Raw genomic sequence first — 20,495 nt, forward strand, 5'->3', positions numbered from 1 at the left:
ACCTGGGGAAATTTCCTCTTCATCACAACAGTTACAGCTGCAGGTGCCCTGCCCTCTTTTAAATCTGGTCACTCTAGTATAGCTCCTGCAGCTTTAACTGTTGTGATGAAGAGGGAATTTCATTTGTACATATATACAAATGACACCTACTGAAATTTCCTTTTCTATGCAACTATTAAAGATACAGGAGCCCTGTCCTCCTTTTCATATGGTCACCCTACTCCATCTAATTTATCCACACTCATGCCAAAGCCTTTCCTTCATGATTTTTACAGTGTGTTTTTTTAAAGAGTTGGGGGGAACCCTTATGAATAATGTGTGTCAAAACATCCAAGGATTCAAAAACAAAATGATCAAAATCCATATTACTGTAATACTTTTATTAGGCCAACGGAAAGGTCACAATGTACTGTTCAAGAATTCTTTTTCCAGGACTGTTCACCAAGCAAGATAAAAGCTTGGTGGCTGATGATAAAGCCACAGAGTCTGCACTTGGTTACAGTCTTAGAATGGAAAGTGGCAGGAGGCTGCAAACATTCAAATTGGACTCCACCAGATACTGAGATGGAAACCTGGAAACTGTCCAAGGGTTGTTGGGAAGAGCAAACAATATTGTCTTTGCTGCCCTTTACTCTCTCAAAATGGTTTCTAACCAGGTGAGAAAAATCTATGGTATTGGGATATTACTACTAGGTGATAACCTAATTCTTTTAGACTAGAGACAAACATTACTTCTTTTTAAGAGAGTTCAGAAGAGGGATTATTGCTTGTGATGTGTACAGTCACTCCACTATCATTTCATGATGTTGCTGCAGGGGGCTTGTTTTGTGGTATTATTATTTCATCTGCTGCTGGCTAATGTAGGCTGGAAAGCGAAGACTATTCCAAAGACCAAATAATAATACAAACTTCCTTTGTTTACTATTTTGTTTACTATTTACATTTAATAAATATAGAACACAGTACACTTTATGTGGTCAGTTATATTTTTTTAATGTGCTTAAAATAGTATCATAGAATCATAGAATAGCAGAGTTGGAAGGGGCCTACAAGGCCATCAAGTCCAACCCCCTGCTCAATGCAGGAATCCACCCTAAAGCATCCTTGACAGATGGTTGTCCAGCTGCCTCTTGAATGCCTCTAGTGTGGGAGAGCCCACAACCTCCCTAGGTAACTGGGCCCATTGTCATACTGCTCTAACCGTCATACTGCTCTAACCGTCAGTGCAGTAAACAGACTCCGTCTCTGCCCTGCCCATCAAAATACAGAAGTTCTCCGCCTTAAGTGGCGCCGGGCCAATCCGGAATGGGTTCCGCCTCGTTCGACTTCGCCCACAGCTGGCCTTAATCGAAATGCGAGTTCTAATCTTGAGCTCAGCGGCTGCTCGGCCGAGGCTCTGTTGGGCTTCTCTCCACAGGCTTTGGAAATACTTTTTTTTTTTTTAATCGTAATTCGATAGACAGGAGAGGAAGGGATCCACACAACGCAGCTCCCTCCGCCTGTTCTCGGCCAGCTTCTATTGAAGGCGCACCAGTAGCAGCATCTGGGTTTAGCTATGCCAGGCGCCCAGATCCCCCGGGCCCCTCTCTTCCTCTTACCTTCCCTTTGCCCAACGCAATTCGGGCGCCTTTGCCGACCGTCCCGTTGCCACACTCGGCAAGCAGGGATCGGTGGCGCTCGCCGAGCAACCAGGAAACGATTGCCTTTCTACAAAATCGAAACGGGTAGTTACAAACATCCTGTCGTCCCCGCACACCCCCGCTTGTTTTCATTTCAGATGCCTGCTGCCCAATAGAAAGCCGCGATCTGGGAGAGGGAGGCGCGGCTAGGAGCGACCCACGTGTCTGGACTGGCTTTCATTGCTGGTTGCAGAGAAAAGAAAGAGAGAGATCCGCTTTGGGGAGGAGCAGAGGCTACACTTGCCAATGTCATGAAGTTCTTTTACTGCTTCTCTGCTTTGCCCACTGGAGTAAACATTGCTCCGAGAACAGCCCTTTCTCTGCCTGCCTGCCTGGTCTTCTAGCCTTCCAGTGAACTCTGGACTTGGGCTTGGATTTGGGGCTTGCTTTTCAGAATCTAGGGATCTACACTACTGCTTTTAAAGCGCTTTAAAGCACTTTGAAAACGTTTTGAAAACTATATATGCAGTGTGTCCTAGGCCTCAACAGTTGTCAAAACTATTATAAAACGCTTTAAAGCAGTAGTGTAGATCCTGTGCCCACCGGAAAAGCTATAAGATCCAGTGGTGCAGCTAGGTAATTTTAGACCCTGGATTTAATGGTTTTATAGGGGAGAGGGTGTGGGGAGACATGATAGCACTCTTCAAATACTTGAAAGGTTGTCACACAGAGGAGGGCCAGGATCTCTTCTTGATCCTCTCGGAGTGCAGGACACGGAATAACGGGCTCAAGTTACAGGAAGTCAGATTCCGGCTGGACATCAGGAAAAACTTCCTGACTGTTAGAGCAGTACAACAATGGAACCAATGACCTAGGGAGCTTGTGGGCTCTCCCACCCTAGAGGCATGCAGCTGGACAGCCACCTGTCAGGGATGCTTTAAGGTGGATTCCTGCATTGAGCGATGGCCTTATAGCCCCCTTCCAATTCTACTATTCTATGATTCTATGACCTTATGTATTACTTAAGTTGTGAAGCACACAATATTTCTAAACACCAGCACGCCATTTCATCTTTACAACTGCTTCTAGATTCCTTATATGTTAAAATGTGTACCAACCCTAGATACAAAAAATACTCTGATCATGTGCAGTTTTGAATTTTAAGATCACTTAAATCACAGCAGCATCGTAATTACAGAGGGGGGATAGAGTTTGTATCTGCTACCATGCTACCTTCAACTCCTGCTACTTCCAGGACCCCTGCTGTGGGGCCCTGGACTTTGGTCCCAAGATCCAGTCCTAGTTGCACCACTGGTAAGGTCAGAAGCCCCAATCAAATAGGTATCCCATGCCAACCAAAACCTTCCAGTATTAGGATTCCCAAATCGCACAGTGTGGATTAGTTGCTACATACCTACATTTTTGAGCACTAGGTCATCCATTTAATGTACTCATTGTCAGGGTGTGTAAATCTACAGCTTTCCCCAACATTTACAAACGTGCTTACAGGGGAAAGGGGATTCTAACCTGAGAAAGCCAGCTTTAAAGTTTTGATACTAATGTACAAAGCCCTAAACAACTTGGGATCAGAGGGCTGTCTACACATGGGGAAAACCCCATGATGTCTGTGGATCTGCACCCTGTTGGTTAGACTTTTTCAAAGGGAGCGATGTCAACACGGTGCTTCCGCCAAGCTCCATTTTGCTCCCCCAAGCTGCTCCCCCAGTGGGATTTCTAATGCATATTTGCTCTTGCATGCAGAAATGTTTAAGTGATCCTCTGCTTCAACACTCTCAATTGCATCTTCTTTCCCAATTTTTCTTTTTTTATATTTAAATACAAAAGCCCTCTGCTGGGGCTTAGCCATGTGTAACATTGGCACAAAGTGGGCATCACTGAACGCCTCGCTTGCTCATTGCAGGTTGTGCCAGGATCTTTTGCCGAGAGCTTCTTTAGCTCACATTCTCTCACAGCAGCTCTTCATGGCATTTTCAGAAGCATTGCAGAAACCGGCTATTCCCCCAAGTAAAGGAGGCTGAAGGATCAACTCAGGTGCATTAAAACCAGCAAGTCAGTCCCAGAGAGGCTTCATGTCGTGGCTGCAGCAGCACCAAGCCGTAGTACTCCCATCGACATCCATGAGCCCCCAATCCTATACATCCCCCATCCTGCTGCCCTTTATTTACCCGTATAGAAGCCGTCCAGCTCCACCGGCAATGTTCTGAATGGGAGGAAGTGCACAGAGTGCTCACAGAAAGCTGGTGGCACTGGCTGTTTTCCTGTCAGGGCTGTCACTTTATGTCTGAGTCACAACAAAATGCTTCTCAGCTGGCTGCTAGTGAAAGAGGAGGGAGGAGGCAGCAGCTATAGGAATAAAGGTTATAGTCAGCTGTGTTTGCAGGGTGCAGCTGCAGTGTCAGACATTTCACAGGTCAGTTTACAATATCTCTTCATGGCTGCTATAAACTGTACTATCGAAACTAACTGAAGAATATTTGTTGCCGAAGAGCAGCTGTGATTCAGTCCACAGAGCTGGAAAGAGTCCTATTGCTTTGCAGGGTCTAGGTTTATTTTTTATTATTACATTTATATCCTGCCTTTTTTTCCTCCAAGGAACCCGGGGCGGTGTACATCATTCCTCTTCCTCTCCACTTTATCCTCTCAACATCAACCCTGTGAGGTAGGCTGGGCTGAGAGTCTGTGCCTGGTCCAAAGTCACCCGGTGGGTTTCAATGGCCGAGCGAGGACTAGAACCCGGGTCTCCCGACTCCCAGTCCAACACTTTAGCCACTACGCCACTTCACTGAGCCTTTTCAAGCAGGAGCCACTTTTGTTCCAGGCCAGCCTTCCTCAACCTGGGGCGCTCCAGATGTGTTGGACTGCATCTCCCAGAATGCCCCAGCCGGCTGGGGCATTCTGGGAGATGCAGTCCAACACATCTGGAGCGCCCCAGGTTGAGGAAGGCTGTTCAAGGCAATGACATCCAGGCCACCTGGGGGTCTTCCCCAACCCGCTGGGAACCTCTGTTCCCCGCCCCCGCCCCCGACAAGCAGTGGCACCGAGCTTGGTGAAAAGGCGACGTGGGATTGGGGAGGAGTGTGTGACTGGCAGCTGCTCGGCTCAATAAGCATGTGGAGGTTCCGCTTGGCACGCCCGCCCCTCTCCAACTATGGGCGGGGGTGGGACAACGGGAGGAAAAGGAAGTGGAGGCAGGAAAATGGCGGCGGCGGCGGCGTTAACAGCGGCAACAATAGCAGGAGATGGCGGCAGTGGTCCGAGGCAGCGCCTGGCATCCACAACCTGGTTTCCGGCATGGTTGCTGGTGGCGGCGCTGTGCGCGTTCCAGGTTTCAGCTTTGGAGGTATACACACCAGCAGAACTTTCTGTGGAGAATGGGACAGAGGCAAAGCTTCAGTGCACCTTTACATCCCCAGAAGTGATCAGCAGCGCCGCTTCTGTTACCTGGTCCTTCCAAGCAGAGGGTTCGTCGACTTCAGTGTCGTCGTTTTTCTATTATTCCAACGGGAAGGGATATACTGGGAAGACTACACCATTTAAGGACAGAAGCAGCTTTGCTGGAGATCTTAACAAGAAAGATGCATCTATTACTATAGCAAATGTGCAGTTTCAAGACAATGGCACATACATCTGTGATGTCAAGAACCCACCAGACATAGTGGTCACAACAGGAGAAATCAAGCTCAGAGTTGTGGCGGAAGATACAGGTAATGATGGTGCGTGGAATGCCTCTGAGATGTGATGGATTATTTCACAGAAATTGTTCTGACCTCTAACTGCCGTTGATATGAGAGGTGTAAGTTGAGCTCACCTCTTCCTCTGTTCTTTTCTTTTGAAGCATCACACAGAAGAGGAGAAAGGCCGATCCCAGGGAACCAGGAACTTTATGAAATGTTCCTCCACCTACAGCAGTCAGTCTCAGCTACCTGTAAGTGTGACCTATGGCCCCTCCCTAGACTACCCACTCCCACCCCCTCTGACCCACTGTGTACCACCTGGATCATCCTTCCTCAGCTGACACCAGATGAAAAGTGAACTGAGCAATGCTTTCTGTTCTCACCCTTCTCCCCTCTTAGTGCTTGCTATGGATGAGAGGATCGGGCAAGTGGAGGTAGCCGTGGCACGACTGGAGGCAATGGTACAACGAGAGAGGATCGGGTGAGTGGAGGTAGCCATGGCACCACTGGAGGCAAGGGGAAGGGGCTGTGGACGTGGCCAGACACCCCCACCAGAAGAGTTTTTGTTCTGTTTGTGTTGTTGTTATTATTATTATTACTATTACATTTGTATACTGCCCCATAGCCAAAGCTCTCTGGGTGGTTTACATAATATTGAGACTCTTAAAAACAATATACAAAAATTAAAAACCACAACTGATCCAGCACTGGCTCTACTTTCTATTTTTAGGAATGCCAATAGAAACATTATTCCCAAAGCCTTGGTCACCCATTTGCTGGTTGCAGCCAGGTGGGAAATTGCCCAATTCTGGAAAAACGACAGACCTTTTGACCATCAACGCTGGTTTGATAAGATTTGGAAACTAGCTTTAAATGATAAATTGACAAAACATAGCAGGTTAGCAAGAGGAGAAATAACATCAGACACATTTGTGGAAAACTGATTGGACTTTTTCACATTTATTAATATGAATCCTGGAGAACCTAGACCCCCAATGACTCAGGAATCCTTTTGGTCAGAGGTTCTAACTTAACCTGCATCTTTTTCTGTACCAAGTGCTTATTGAAGGAATGAACACCGAACATTTATATTGTTGTTGAGTGTTTTCTTTTACTCTGTGTGTTTATTGTATTTGTCCTTACTTGAAAATCTATAAAAATAGTATTTTTTTTAAAAAAAAATAAAAAAACCACAAAAAACATACACTATACATATACATTTAAAACCACATTTGAAACCACTATAACAACTTTAGAAAACATTAGCCTAAAAAAACAGACACAGGCTCATTTCATATTGCTAAATGCCTGGGAGAAGAGAAAAGTCTTGACCTGGCACCGAAAAGATAACAATGTCGGTGCCAGGCAGGCCTCATCAGGGAGATTGTTCCACAGTTGGGGGGCCACCATAGAGAAGGCCCTCTCTCTTGTTGCCACCCTCCAAGCTTCTCTCGGAGTAGGCACTCGGAGGAGGACCTTAGATGTTGAACATAGTGTTCAGGTAGGTTCATGTTGGGAAAGGAAGGTGTTCCTTCAGGTATTGTGGTCCCAAGCTGTGTAAGGCTTTATAGGTTAAAACCAGCACCTTGAATCGGGCTTGGAAACATACAGGTAGCCAATATAAGTGGGCCAGAGTGGGTCTTATATGCTCAAACTGTCTGGTTCCTGTTAGCAATCTGGCTGATGCATTTTGCACAAGCTGCAGCTTCGGAACTGCACTGTACACTGTAGTTCGAATTTATGAATCCATAAAAAATAAAGTTTATTTCCAAATTATTCTGCTGTCTGTGTGTCTGTGATGTATTTTCTGTTGTATAGAGCCTGTGCCCTCTCTAATTTCCCTTTGTCCCACAAACCTCTTGTCCCATGACCAGCAGTTTGAGTAGCACCAGTATGTTGTACTGGTCAACAAAATCTCCAGCCACTGACAGCAGGATGTTAGTCATTATAAGAAAAGGAAGTGACCAAGGTTCTTCACAGTATGCATTGCCATCTTACTCGAACCCTGTCTGTGTGTACCCTGTACTGTCTCTATGTACGTATATGGTATAGGCATATAATCCCAGACCACCCTGGTCTTTTACTACAGCTGGAAACACTCAGAGCCACTGGGGGTTCGATAGAGTCACACAGGAAAAAATCAATTCCTTTCCTTGCAAAAAGGCATGGTTCACTGTGTAAGGGTGTTTAACACACATCACCACCTCGAGCGACGCTCTCAGTATGATTCTAGGGGAAAGCGGAGTTGTGTATTCTTGTACTTGTGCACTTGCACACTCACATGCTTACGCTGGGATGCCCAGGGCTCTCTCCGCCCTGCTTAACTGGAAACATAAGAACATAAGAAGAGCCTGCTGGATCAGACCAAGGGTCCATCTAGTCCAGCATTCTGTTCACATAGTGTTGGCCAACCAGCCATTGGCCAGGGATGAACAAGCAGGACATGGTGCAACAGCACCCTCCCGCCCATGCTCCCCAGCAACTGGTGCACACAGGCTTATTTATATATTTATTTTATTACATTTATATACCACTTCATAGCTGAAGCTCTCTGGGCAGTTTACAAAAGTACTTTTGTAAACCGACTAGAGAGCTTCAACTATGGGGCGATATATAAATGTAATAAATGAAAATAAATAAATAATACTGCCTTGAATACTGGAGATAGCACACAACCATCAGGGCTAGTAGCCATTGATAGCCTTTGCCTCCAGGAATTTATCCAACCCCCTTTTAAAGCCATCCAGATTGGTGGCCATCACTACATCTTGTGGTAGCGAGTTCCATAATTTACCTATGCGCTGTGTGAAGAAGTCCTTCCTTTTATTTGTCCTGGAACTCCCACCAATCAGCTCCATGGGAAGCGGGACTGGCATGGGCACTAGAAACCACCCTGTTCAGAAGTGGCTAAAACTGCCCCAATTCACCCTGGAGGTCTGCGTTGTTGTTCCCAAAAGGCATCCAACTTCCTGTTGTTTCCCAAAAGTATCCAACATGGGATATCCTTCCTACCTCACTTAGGGAAGAGAGGTGTTTAGGTTTTCCTTAAGCGCCCAGGGAAAGATGGTACACAATAGGGGAGGGTGTGTGCCATGCCCATCACCCTCACTGCCACCACCACCAACCGATGAACTGTAAGGGGAGGTACAAAGGAAGTGTAGAGGTGGCTGCAATAGCAAGGGAATACAAGTGAGAGTGCATCTCGCTCTCCTTTATTCCTCATATTGAGGCAGTAGCTAAATCTTGTCGTTTTTTCCTGTATAATATTGCCAGGATTCGATCATTTTTGTCTGTCTCTTCTGCCAAGACGCTTGTTCATGCGCTGGTTATTTCACGGTTGGATTACTGCAACCTTCTTCTCTCTGGCCTTCCTTCTTCTCACATCAGTCCGTTGGTTTCTGTTCACCACTCTGCCGCAAAGATCATCTTCTTGGCTCGCCGCTCTGACCATGTTACTCCGCTTCTGAAATCTCTTCATTGGCTTCCAAATCACTTCAGAATCCAATATAAACTTCTCCTGTTAACCTTCAAAGCTTTTCACGGTCTAGCTCCTTCCTATCTCTCCTCTCTCATCTCACACTATTGCCCCGCTCGTGCTCTTCGCTCCTCTGATGCCATGTTTCTCGCCTGCCCAAGGGCCTCTACTTCTCTTGCTCGGCTTTGTCCATTCTCTTCTGCTGCCCCTTACGCCTGGAACGCTCTTCCAGAACATTTGAGAACTACAAGTTCAATCGCAGCTTTTAAAGCTCAACTAAAAACTTTTCTTTTTCCTAAAGCTTTTAAAACTTGATGTTGTGCGGACTTTACACTGTTAGTTTTACCCTACCCTGTGCCTGCTTACCCTACCCTGTGCCTGTTGGCATTCTCTTCCCCTCCTTATTGTTTTACTATGATTTTATTAGATTGTAAGCCTATGCGGCAGGGCCTTGCTATTTACTGTTTTACTCTGTACAGCACCATGTACATTGATGGTGCTATATAAATAAATAAATAATAATAATAATAATAATAATAATAATAATAATAATAATAATAATAATCTCAACGGAATAACAGCGATGCGCAGATACACAGGACAGGAGAGGTGTAAAGATGCATGAGATATAAAAGAGCTTCACTCGCTATGGAAACGAAGGGGGATAATGCGGGGCCAATCCATGGCAAAAGTGTAGGTGTGATGGAGCCTGTAGTGCCTTCCGAACTGGCAGAATGGAATCCAAATCGGACCAACTTGTGAGAAACAGCCTGTAAGAATCAGCTATATGGATCTCTCTTCCGGATTCTTACTGTGTACTTCTTGTAAAGTCAACTTCTTTGTTAGGGAACATTCTTGCGTTAGCATCTTCCTTTTCTCCACCCTTCATAGTTGCCTGGCCCCGTATTTATTTATTTTTACCAGAGCTTGCTATTACTAAGGCTCTGCTGATCACACTCTGTGGCAGTCCAGAGAGACACTTCAGACCCGAGAATCTGGAAAAAGCAGACACTGCTTGGGACGACCGAGGTCCTGACGCCGTGCCACCATGCTCCCACCCTGGGACTTCCATCCCATACAGACAGCTCCTAGCTTCATTTCAGAAGTATCATGGTTTACATTTATTGTATAAGTAGGAGGAGGCAGGAAGGGAGTATCTTTGCTGCTGCTATTGCTAAAGAAATGTGAGTCAGATATTTTTCCCAATATACTGCAAATCTCAAGAGATCTACCACCAGCTCTAGATCTATCTTCTGCTCACCACATCTTGTGTTATAGTATGGCGAGTACTTGGTGTGCAGTTGGAATGCAGCTGATGTTTCATTGCTGAGGCATGTGGGAGTTCTGAAAAACAAAGGAACTTTTGCCTCGTTTCCCATCCTGTTGTTGAAGTTGGCAGTTTTTATGTTCCGTCCAGGCCAGAGCACTCCCTCCCCTGCTCTGCTTCCAAGAAAGTTCTGGGGACTTGTAGAAAAGCCACATTGTATCAAAAAAGGATATATGTAGTGATGAATTTACACAGGGTGTGTTTATGTACAGGAAAGTCAAGTGTAACAGAAAATCGCCATGACTGTTTAATTCTTTTCATAAGAAACAAAGATGTTTATCATAAAAAAAAGGCAACTTGGCAATCATCCTCGAATGAGCTTTAAAAGAAACCAAAACCACAACAGCCCACATTTTAGCTACACAGCCTACGCAACTTTGATTGGTTGGCAGTAAGGGTTAACTTGGAGGAAAATGAGCTTGGGGAGAGAAATCCCTCTTGGAAGATTGCAGTGGAAAACTAGCAGCTAGGGGCTTCCACATGAATTCCACATGTGTAGGAGCACAACAACCTCTCCATCATGCCTGGATCCAGATCCAGCTGAGAGTCCCCCACCCCCACTACCAACTGTCGCTACTGAGACCATGAGAGGATTTCCCTGTAGTAGTTCTTGTTAGTATGAAAGCTAGATTGAAACCCACGAACCAATTTTAGCTGTACACTTTGGGCTCATCTACACCAAGCAGGATATTGCACTATGAAAGTGGTATATAAGAGGCAGGAGCCGCACTACTGCTTTATAAGTGGTATTGAAGTGCACTGACAACTGTTGGGGCCCATGGACACATACCATATACCGCTTTCATAGGCCCTTTCTACACCTAAGGGTTATCCCAGGGAAATGGAGGGATTGTCCCTGCCTGCTCCCGGGATTCCCTGTGTGGCATTTGGATGCACAGGAACAATCCAGGGACGATCCTGGGGGAAAAGGCAGGTGTAGAAATGGCCATAGTGTTATATCCTACTTGGTGTAGTGGTGTCATGGCCCTCAACAACTGTCAGACTGAGTATGACAGGATGTAGCAAGGATTCAACCTTAATGTCCCGCCATTCCCTGCTCCCTCTCCAGGGTCAGCACTACCATTAAGGCCAGCTAGGCAGCCACCTAGAGCGCAGACGTCAGAGGGGCGCAGACTGCCCCCTCTCCCCACTCCTGGGGTCAGAGGTTTTGGGGGGTTGGGGCTGGGCTTGCATGTGCCCCCACGTGGCCAGCCTTTTCCTGCAGCTGCACCCAGAGAGGGGCCGCTCGTTTCCGCTGTCCGCGGGCGGAGGGAAGAAAAGACACGGAGGAGACGGAAGAGGAGCGGGCTGGGGGACAGCCGAAGGCTCTGTGGGCCGGGGAGGCGGGTGAGGAGGACGCAGAGACAGGCAGACCCCGCAGAGCTGCAGCCGCCCCGGCGCACTGCCTTCCCCGTTGGGGGCTGCAGCTGTTGGGCACATGGGTGGGGACTGCGGGGCAAAGGTCACACACACCCAGACAGACAGACAGGGCTCATTCACAGGAGCAGCCACACGGTCGTGGGCAGAAGTGGCGTGCCCAGCGTTGCTGCTGTGCCCCAAAGGAGGCTCGGACGGGCTGCCCTTCCGGAGCTGGGAGCAGCGGCCCTTTTGGAGGTGTGGAAGAAGTGGCACGCATGGGCTGCCCCTCAGAATAAGGGGTGGGGCTGCACCCCCAATAAGCTTTGGGATAGCACAAGTGACACCCCCTCATACACACACCACCGTGAGGTAGCCCTCCTCCCCGTCCGCACCCAGAGCTCGCCTTGCCTAGGGCGCAAAATAGTCTGGCACCTGCCCTGTCCCTCCCACGTCCTAGTTCATTGCTCCTGAGCATGCACACGAGCGTGGGTGTACACTTGCATCCATGCTTCTTTTGTCCCCCAACCGCAAACTGCGCAATTCCAGAAGTTCAAAATATTCTCAGCTATTCCTTTCACGTCACACTTCCTGATTCTTATTTTTTAAAATGCATTGTTTTGCCCTTAAGTATTGGAGGGGCGGAGCGGGGTGTTGCCTTGCAAGTAGCCAGCGTGGGCCCTCAATCCAGATCAGGGCCTTGGCATGGAGGAGGAGGAGGAAGGTTTTTTTTAATTATTTGTCTGCTCCCTACTGTAGTTAGATTTGAATCCCTCTCTGGCTATTTGCATGGAGATGGGGGCGGGGGAACCTGCCACGACACAGGCTCTGAACACCAGACCTCACGTCTGCCACCACTTCTTATGGGGCGACACAGGCTCTGAACACCAGACCCGGCCGAGGCTACTCCCTGCTCAAGCCAAGCACCACCGCTTGGTACGCCTGAGGCGAGGGATAAAGCCCACCTTCCTCCAAACTATGTGGAGAAAGGGGTTTAAAATGGAGAATGGATTTTAATATATATATAATAATGTGCTGTGAGTTATATCTGCTTAGGTGAATGATAGTCAGAGTGGGTGTTAAATGTGTAAACTTAAGATGATAAATGCCAAACAGACACGTGGGATTTTTGTGGTAGTTTAAAATCAAAACAATCAAAATTTATTTTTAAAAGTTCATAAGCTTTGTTTCAAATAACAACATTTAAAAACCTTTTTGAAACCTTTCATACAATCTGGTCACTCTCACATTCGCGCTTTCCTTTCTCTCACACAATCACTCTTGAACTTTATTATCGGTATTGATTAATATACATCCACTACGTGCACACCACACTCTAAAGACACCACTCACTACACTGACTCTCAAACTCTCCAGACCCAAGTACTCTGAACATAGAGAGCACTACAGACTCTAAGAGTACCTAACAAGTCTCCCTGAAAAAGGTTTCTTGAAAAGATCTCTCCATCCCCTCAGTCCTTCCCTTATATATCACTCCTCCCCACTCCCAAGACATTCTAACTCCGCCCACTCAGGCCAACATTCTAAAAACCACAGACTTACAAACTGCAGACATACCTTTGGGAATTGACTTGTGGGGTCTAACGCCACAGAACCCTTTCGCATTCCCTCCTATCAGAGCTTTTAGTGCCTTCCAAACAGGCAGAATGGAATCCAAATTGGACCAGCTTGTGAGGAAAAGCCTGTAAGAATCAGATATACGGATCTGGATTCTGTAGTAACCTATGGCTGCGAGAGCTGGACCATAAGGAAGATAGATGCTTTTGAACTGTGGTGTTGGAGGAAAATCCTGAGAGTGCCTTGGACTGCAAGAAGATGAAACCAGCCCATACTCCAGGAAATAAAGCCAGACTGCTCACTTGAGGGAATGGTATTAAAGGCAAAACTGAAGTACTTTGACCACATAATGAGAAGACCAGTTCTGGGCTCCACAATTCAAGAAGGACGCAGACAAGCTGGAGCGTGTTCAGAAGAGGGCAACCAGGATGATCAGAGGTCTAGAAACAAAGCCCTATGAAGAGAGACTGAAAGAACTGGGCATGTTTAGCCTGGAGAAGAGAAGATTGAGGGGAGACATGAGAGCACTCTTCAAATATTTAAAAGGTTGTCACACAGAGGAGGGCCAGGATCTCTTCTTGATCCTCCCAGAGTGCAGGACACGGAATAACGGGCTCAAGTTAAAGGAAGCCAGATTCCGGCTGGACATCAGGAAAAACTTCCTGACTGTTAGAGCAGTGCGACAGTGGAATCAGCTACCTAGGGAGGTTGTGGGCTCTCCCACACTAGAGGCATTCAAGAGGCAGCTGGACAACCATCTGTCAGGGATGCTTTAGGGTGGATTCCTGCATTGAGCAGGGGGTTGGACTCGATGGCCTTGTAGGCCCCTTCCAACTCTGCTATTCTATGATTCTATAAGACAGGATACCCTGGAGAAGAGGGAAAGTGGGAAGGCAAAAGGAAGAGGGGCCAACCAAGGGCAAGATGGATGGATGATACTCTGGAGGTGACAGACTTGACCTTGGGGGAGTTAGGGGTGGCGACAGCCGACAGAAAACTCTGGCGTGGGCTGGTCCATGAAGTCACGAAGAGTCGGAAACAACTGAACGAATAAACAACAAACTTCTTGTAAAGTAAACTTCCTTGTTAGGGAACGTCCTTGCTTCAGCATCTTTCTTTTCTCCACCCTTCATAGCCCCCTCCCCCTGGTTGGTTTTTTTTTTTTTTGCCAGCGCTTGCTATTACTAAGGCTCTAGTCCCCATGGACACTTTTGTTGCCAGCCAGATCAATTTCTTGGGCGCAAAAGGGAGTGTGTGAAAAGCCCTGCTGAAGCAGCAGACTCGCGTTTCTATAGTCGGGGAGCCGGGGTCTCTGGCAAATCCCATCCCCGCCCGTCCAAAGTGGCTTGACCTCCCCTGTACCTTCCTACAGCGCTCAGTCCAGTGAAGGCGGGGCTTGGCTTGGCACAAAGCTGGGCTGGGTTTGTGCAGCTGCGGGCGAGGTGGTTTTCAAAACTACATTTTTATTTAAAAAAGAGAACAACCAACCCGCCAATCAGAAGCTGTCAGACTGGCACCCGTCCTGCCCTCCAAACAAACAACCCGCCAATCAGAAGCTGTCACACTGGCACCCGTCCTGCCCTCCAAACAAATAAGTAATTTGCAGGTAGCAACGTTAGGATGGTCATATGGAAAGGAGGACAGGGCTCTTGTGTTTTGACAGTTGAATAGAATAGGGGATATGGCACTTGGTGAAATTCCCTCGTCATTGCAATACTTAAAGCTGCAGAAGCTCTACCAGTGTGACCAGATACAAAAGAGGGCAGGGCTCCTACAGCTTTAACTGTTGTGATGAAGAGGGAATTTCACCAGGTGCTGCATGCATACAAATGATACCTACTGAAATTCCCAGTTCTATACAAACTGTTAAAGGTACAAGTCATCCTAAGCAATGTGAACCAGCCCACAAAAAACAAGAAGTACAGCTCCAGGCAGGGCAAGTTAGAAGCAGGAAAAAACTGGTTTACTAAATCCCAGGGAGGGGAATGACTTCACTTGCCCTCGCAATATCTTTCTTGCAGATATCTAACATGTGGAGCAAAGTTCATTACCTCAGAAATGCACTTCGCTCCTTCTTAGGGCGACCATATGGAAAGGAGGACAGAGCTCCTGTATCTTTAACAGTTGCATAGAAAAGGGAGTTTCAGCAGGGGTCATTTGCGTGCATGCAGCACCTGGTGAGATTCCCTCTACATCACAACAGTTAAACCTGCAGGAGCCCTGTTCTCTTATGCATCTGCTAGAGTGACTAGATAGAAAAGATGGCAGGGCTCCTGCAGCTTTAACTATTGTGATGAAAAGGGAATTTTACCAGGTGCTGTATGCAGAGAAACTACACTGACTAAGCCTTTTAAAGTAATCTCACTTGAAAATGAAAATAAAAATAGAGGTTATTATTTATTTATTTATTTATTTATTTATTTTAATTTTATTACATTTATATACCATCCCATAGCCGAAGCTCTCTGAGCGGTTTACAGAAGTTAAAAACAGTGAACCTTAAAAACAAGCATACAAAATTTTAAACCATCAAGAACATAAAAACAACAATATCCCTTTAAAACAACGATTCTGGGGTCAATTAAAACACACACACACACACACACACACACACACAGAGAGAGAGAGAGAGAGAGAGAGAGAGAGAGAGAGAGAGAGAGAGAGAGAGAGCATATGTTGTTAACTGCCTGGGAATATTTTTAATAATCACAGGATGTCCCCAGTGTGTAAAACTGGTATGGCACTATAATTCTACAAACTAGATGGTGCTGTTTCATTGAATTTAGTAGCATGGCTGAGAGGGGGAAGTTTTCAATTCAATATTACATGGTTGCCATGTAAAGGTGCCAGTCGTAAACACGGAAAAACTCCAGCGGAATAACCCCTGGTAAAGATGTAGAGACATGCTAAAAACAAACCACAGAACCTTGGATATTTGAACAAAACCCATAATTCTCCCTACAGTGTCTTTGTTTCAACGCTCTTGACACTATGCCTAGTCTACTTTTCATAATATCCTTTATTTCTGATTCATTAAAAAACAAAGGGAGCCAGGTTGGCCATAAGAAACATTCCAAATTCTGCACAATGTAATACCTTAAGGGAACAATCCGATGTGCCCGTAAACAGCATCTGAGGGGCTATAGGATAATTTGGATTCCCCGATCCACCGTCAAAGACAGGGCTCCAATCTGGGAGCGGGGAATTGGGAATCATGTGAACCTGGCCAATGACATCTGGATAACAACTAAAGCATGCTCAGTATTCAGTATTATCGTAACAAAAGTATAGGCTGGATGGAAGGTGTCTGGATTTTGCCTAGCTAATAAAAATAAACATTGATGTTACCTGCCATAACTTTGCTAATCCTTTGAAACAAAGAAAATGTGCAAGGCTAGTTAGGTTATTGTTAAGCCTACTTTAAGAGATACAAAGTCCTTCCAGAGACAAAGTAGAGGCTGAAAAGGTATGCAGCAACTGAAGGGGAAAATGTAAAGAATGTCTTTCAATCTAGGATAACAGTAGGCCATCTCAAAGGTGATAGATAAGACTATACTATGTTACATTTGCATTAGCAAGGCAGGGTATTGATTTAGAAAAGCACATGGGAGAGAGAATTAATTCCATTTATTTTAAAGATGCAACACACTTTAATGAACTCTGTATAATCGCATTTGATATAGATATAGATATATATCAAGGCAATCAAAATCTCTCTCTCTCTCTCTCTCTCTCTCTCTCTCTCTCTCTCTCTGTGTGTGTGTGTGTGTGTGTGTGTGTGTGTGTGTGTGTATGGAGAGACCTTACAGATCTATTTTATGGAATATAGTGTGTGCAATTACTTTGGAACTTGGTACATATTTATTTTTTAAAATGTACGTACACACACACACACACACACACACACACAAATAAGTATTTAATATGTTTGATGAATAGTTTGATTACCCTACCTTAATAAACTGTGGTTTCTGTGTCATGTAGTCACTGTGAGGACTCATGTTGATCACTAAGTGGTTGGGTTCAGTCCAACGAAGGTGTTCTCTGTTTAAGTTATCATTTATTTCTGAAGCCTCGCTACCTTTTGGTAGACTGTGCCGACTAAGGATTTCACTTGGAAAATGTGATTGAGGGTTTCACGCAATAAAAGGCCATGCAAAGAAGCAAAATATTAGGCAACACTTTCTATGGTCATTTCCAATACCATCAGCATTGGAATGGTTCTACTTGAACTAAAAGTGCTGAGAAGCATCATTTCTCCTTTTCAGTGGTTTGGAGACACGGATTATCAAAAGCTAACAGCCTTTAGTCTCTGTTGTCAAACTGTCTCTTCTGTGTTTACTTCCTTCCTCTTCTGAGAAACCAACATGTTAGTTTTCCTTTCCGGGGCTGAAGAACTACATTCAGTTCACTGTTTACCATACTGCTGCCAACGATGCCACAAACTCTGAATGTCTTTATGGTTCAGAACTCTTAAGGGCACAGTTGAAGCCCAACTGTGGGTCTTTTTGTCTCAGTTTCCACCATCAGTGACAAAGGCAATGCTGCCACTGCCACGGTGGATGGCAGGGGGACAAACGCAAGCTCAATGCCACTACTAAGGTTATTACTTGTCCATTTTTACATCTGGAAAGTGTAAGATCTGAAGGTTTATATTTAGTGTCCAGAGCAGTTTCAGTTTGATCTGGATACTCAAAACCCATGAACGTCTAAAGAAGGAGCAGATTGGTTAAGACATTTTTCTCCCTCTCTGACCAGCTTTCCTTTGCTGTCACTTGACTCACCCCAGAAAGGCTTATGCTCCTGCTGTGCATCTCTACCCAGAAGCCTTGGGGAAGAGACAGAGGGTGTTTCCAGATGGAGGGTCCCTGCGTTACCAATCCAAAGACATTGTCTGCCTATTCCATCTTTTCCTCCTCCACCACTACCTCCTTCTCTCCCCCCACCCCCTCCCTCTGTCCGTCTTTTTGGTAAGAAAAATGATGGAAGAAGTACCAGGAACACATGGGAGGTTTGCAAATGGAAGAAGAAAAATCCATCTTCCCCTCCCCTCCACCCCTAAAATTCTGGGAATGAGCCAGGGCAATTGCACCATAAAAGCACCAAGAGTCAAGAGAGGGATAAAGGTTGTGTCTGGAAGCATCACAGGTCAGAGACTGCAAGGGAAGGAAGCATATAGATCAGGGTAATATTTCCCCCTCCTTTGTTGTCACTTGGCTAACCGGAACCCATGCTCCTCTACTGGGAAGCCTAAGTTTTTTCGTGAGGTTGCCCTTGCAGCTGTTCTGGAAGGTGCAGCTAGTGGAGAATGCAGCTGTCCGGCTGTTACTGGTAATATTCTTTGAGCTTCATCACACCTACTTTCCCCCCCTGCTATGCATCCACGATTTCCACCTCTGTTTCATTAGCGCATCAAGCACTGGTCACTTTCACGTGTGCACGTTGTTGTGCTATTTCACCTTGCTTACCTTTTTGATGAATTGGCTTGCACTTCCTGGTATCATTGCCCAAGCCTGCCCCTTCTCCTTCCTCCTCCAGTTCTTTGGTTCTTGTGGTTGATGGACATTCTGATGGACATGGACACCTCCCCACCCAACTCTGATTTTGTTGTCTAAAGTTTAGTGATTTAGTGTTTCATCAACTGGGCACCTCGTACAGTGGGGGGGGGGGGGAAGAGGGAAGTTGAAATGGGTGGATGATAGAACAATGAGAGTGGGGCTGGAGCAGTGAAAGACTGTTTGACCAACTCAGCGTGCTGGAGAAGAACCACCCCACCCTCCTCTTTCATCAGCAAGACCACCGTTCAACGCACATGCCCCCAGGAAGGGACATTCTGCAACATAGTGCAAAGATGGCAATATATGGGGACAGAAGGGTGGTTTTATCCTGTGTGGAGAAAAAATACCACACTTTCCCTGCCCCAGAAAAACACGGAAAATGGAGAGGAAGAGGTGAGATGACTGCAGGACAGGGACAACATTGTGTGAAGGTCACAGGGCAAAATGGTAAACAAAGCAAGACAAAAGTGCAATAAAATGCTGGTGTGATGGAGCCCTATATCAACACGTAGCATCTCTGCTGAAGGCTCTGCGCTGGCTTTTGAACTGCTACTGGACCTGGTTTGGGACCAAGATACTTCAGGACACACTTTCTCCCTCTTGATGGCCCTCCCAACTCTACTACTGTATGATTCTTTGATCCACCCTGAGATCCCGGTAATATAGGGGAGGATGCAAATATTTTAATAAATAAATAAATAAATACATACATAAAATAAAACAAAATAAATCCTGCCCAATCATTGAGATCTTCTGAAGAGGCACCCTTGGTGGTCACACGGGTCAAAGATCCGCTTGGAGGCCACCAGGAGTAGGTGCTTTATATGCTGGGCCCCATCCTATGGAATACCCTGCCAACTGAGATCAGACTTGCTTCCGCATAACTTTGTTTTCAGCTTTTGCTGAAGACTTTTCTTTTCAGACAAGCATTTGCTAGTTGATGATTAAAATCAGCCACTGTTTCATTGATGTCCTGACCTTGCTGTTTACATTTGTGGGAGCCAGGCTTTCTGATCAAGCTACACCTACTCTGCTGCCTATTTGTTTCCAGATTCAAGTTGAGGTGCTGTTTTTGACTTTTAATGCCCTAACATTTAGGGCTTTAAACCCTAAAATGTAGGGCTTTAAAGGCCCTAAATGGATTGGCCCTAGGTAATCTGAAGGACTGCCTTCACCTGCATGAACCTGCCCAGACCTTGCAATTAGCCTTGGAGGCCCTGACCTGCCATTAAAAGATACCAGCTTGTTGGGTACCAAGGACACAGCCTTTTCGGTGGTGGCTCCTCCATTATGGAATCTTCCTCCCTTTGTATTCTTTCATGTGGGCTGAGCTGAGGGACATGAGAAGGAGAGGAGGGCCATTCCACCAGTCCTGTTGAAAGCCCCCCTCCCTTCATGAAGGCTCCTCCTCTCTCAAGTGGCACTACCAGCAGCAGGCTTTCCTGGGGGAGATGAGAGAGAGCAGGACCATTCTACCAGCCCTACTCAAAGAATTATCCCCCCTCCTCTCCCCCCCTTTCATTTTTTCTTGTGTGTTGCATCATTCTAGGTTGTAGGCCTGCAAGCAGGGGCTGTCTTGTTTAATTGATTATATGTAAACAGCTCTGGGGGCCCGTTTTTGATCGAGTAATGGCATAAAAATGCTTCAAATAATGAATGAATGACTTTGATTGTACTCTGCTTTGTACAAAAGATTTTACTGGTGTAATTTTAGCTGTTGCTGCGTTTTAACATTTAAATTGCTTCTAGTCCAATATGTTTTAAACTGTTGTTATACGCTGCCATATGGCGTTGTAGGGGGTCTTCCCTAAAAGGTTGGTTATACATTTAATTAATTAATTAATAACTCGCCCGCTCTTCCAGTGCCTTCTGATTCTCTTCTGCAAA

The 20,495-nt window shown here is 45.9% G+C and overlaps 1 protein-coding gene across 3 annotated transcripts in view; it reads right to left on the reverse strand.

Moving 5' to 3' along the window:
* The window catches only part of LOC134395984 (C-type lectin domain family 2 member D-like), a 57,917-nt gene that overhangs the window by 12,241 nt on the left and 25,181 nt on the right, over positions 1-20,495 (reverse strand). The window contains exon 1 of one of the 3 annotated variants that reach the window (XM_063122278.1): positions 1,599-1,714. The exons of the other annotated variants lie outside the window; for them this stretch is intronic. The gene's annotated coding sequence lies outside the window, so the exon portion shown is untranslated. Of the gene's footprint in view, positions 1-1,598; positions 1,715-20,495 lie in introns of those variants that run through there. 3 annotated transcript variants of the gene reach the window in all.

The sequence above is a fragment of the Elgaria multicarinata genome, chromosome 3 (assembly GCF_023053635.1).
Source record: "Elgaria multicarinata webbii isolate HBS135686 ecotype San Diego chromosome 3, rElgMul1.1.pri, whole genome shotgun sequence".
In the NCBI taxonomy this organism is placed as follows: Eukaryota; Metazoa; Chordata; class Lepidosauria; order Squamata; family Anguidae; genus Elgaria; species Elgaria multicarinata.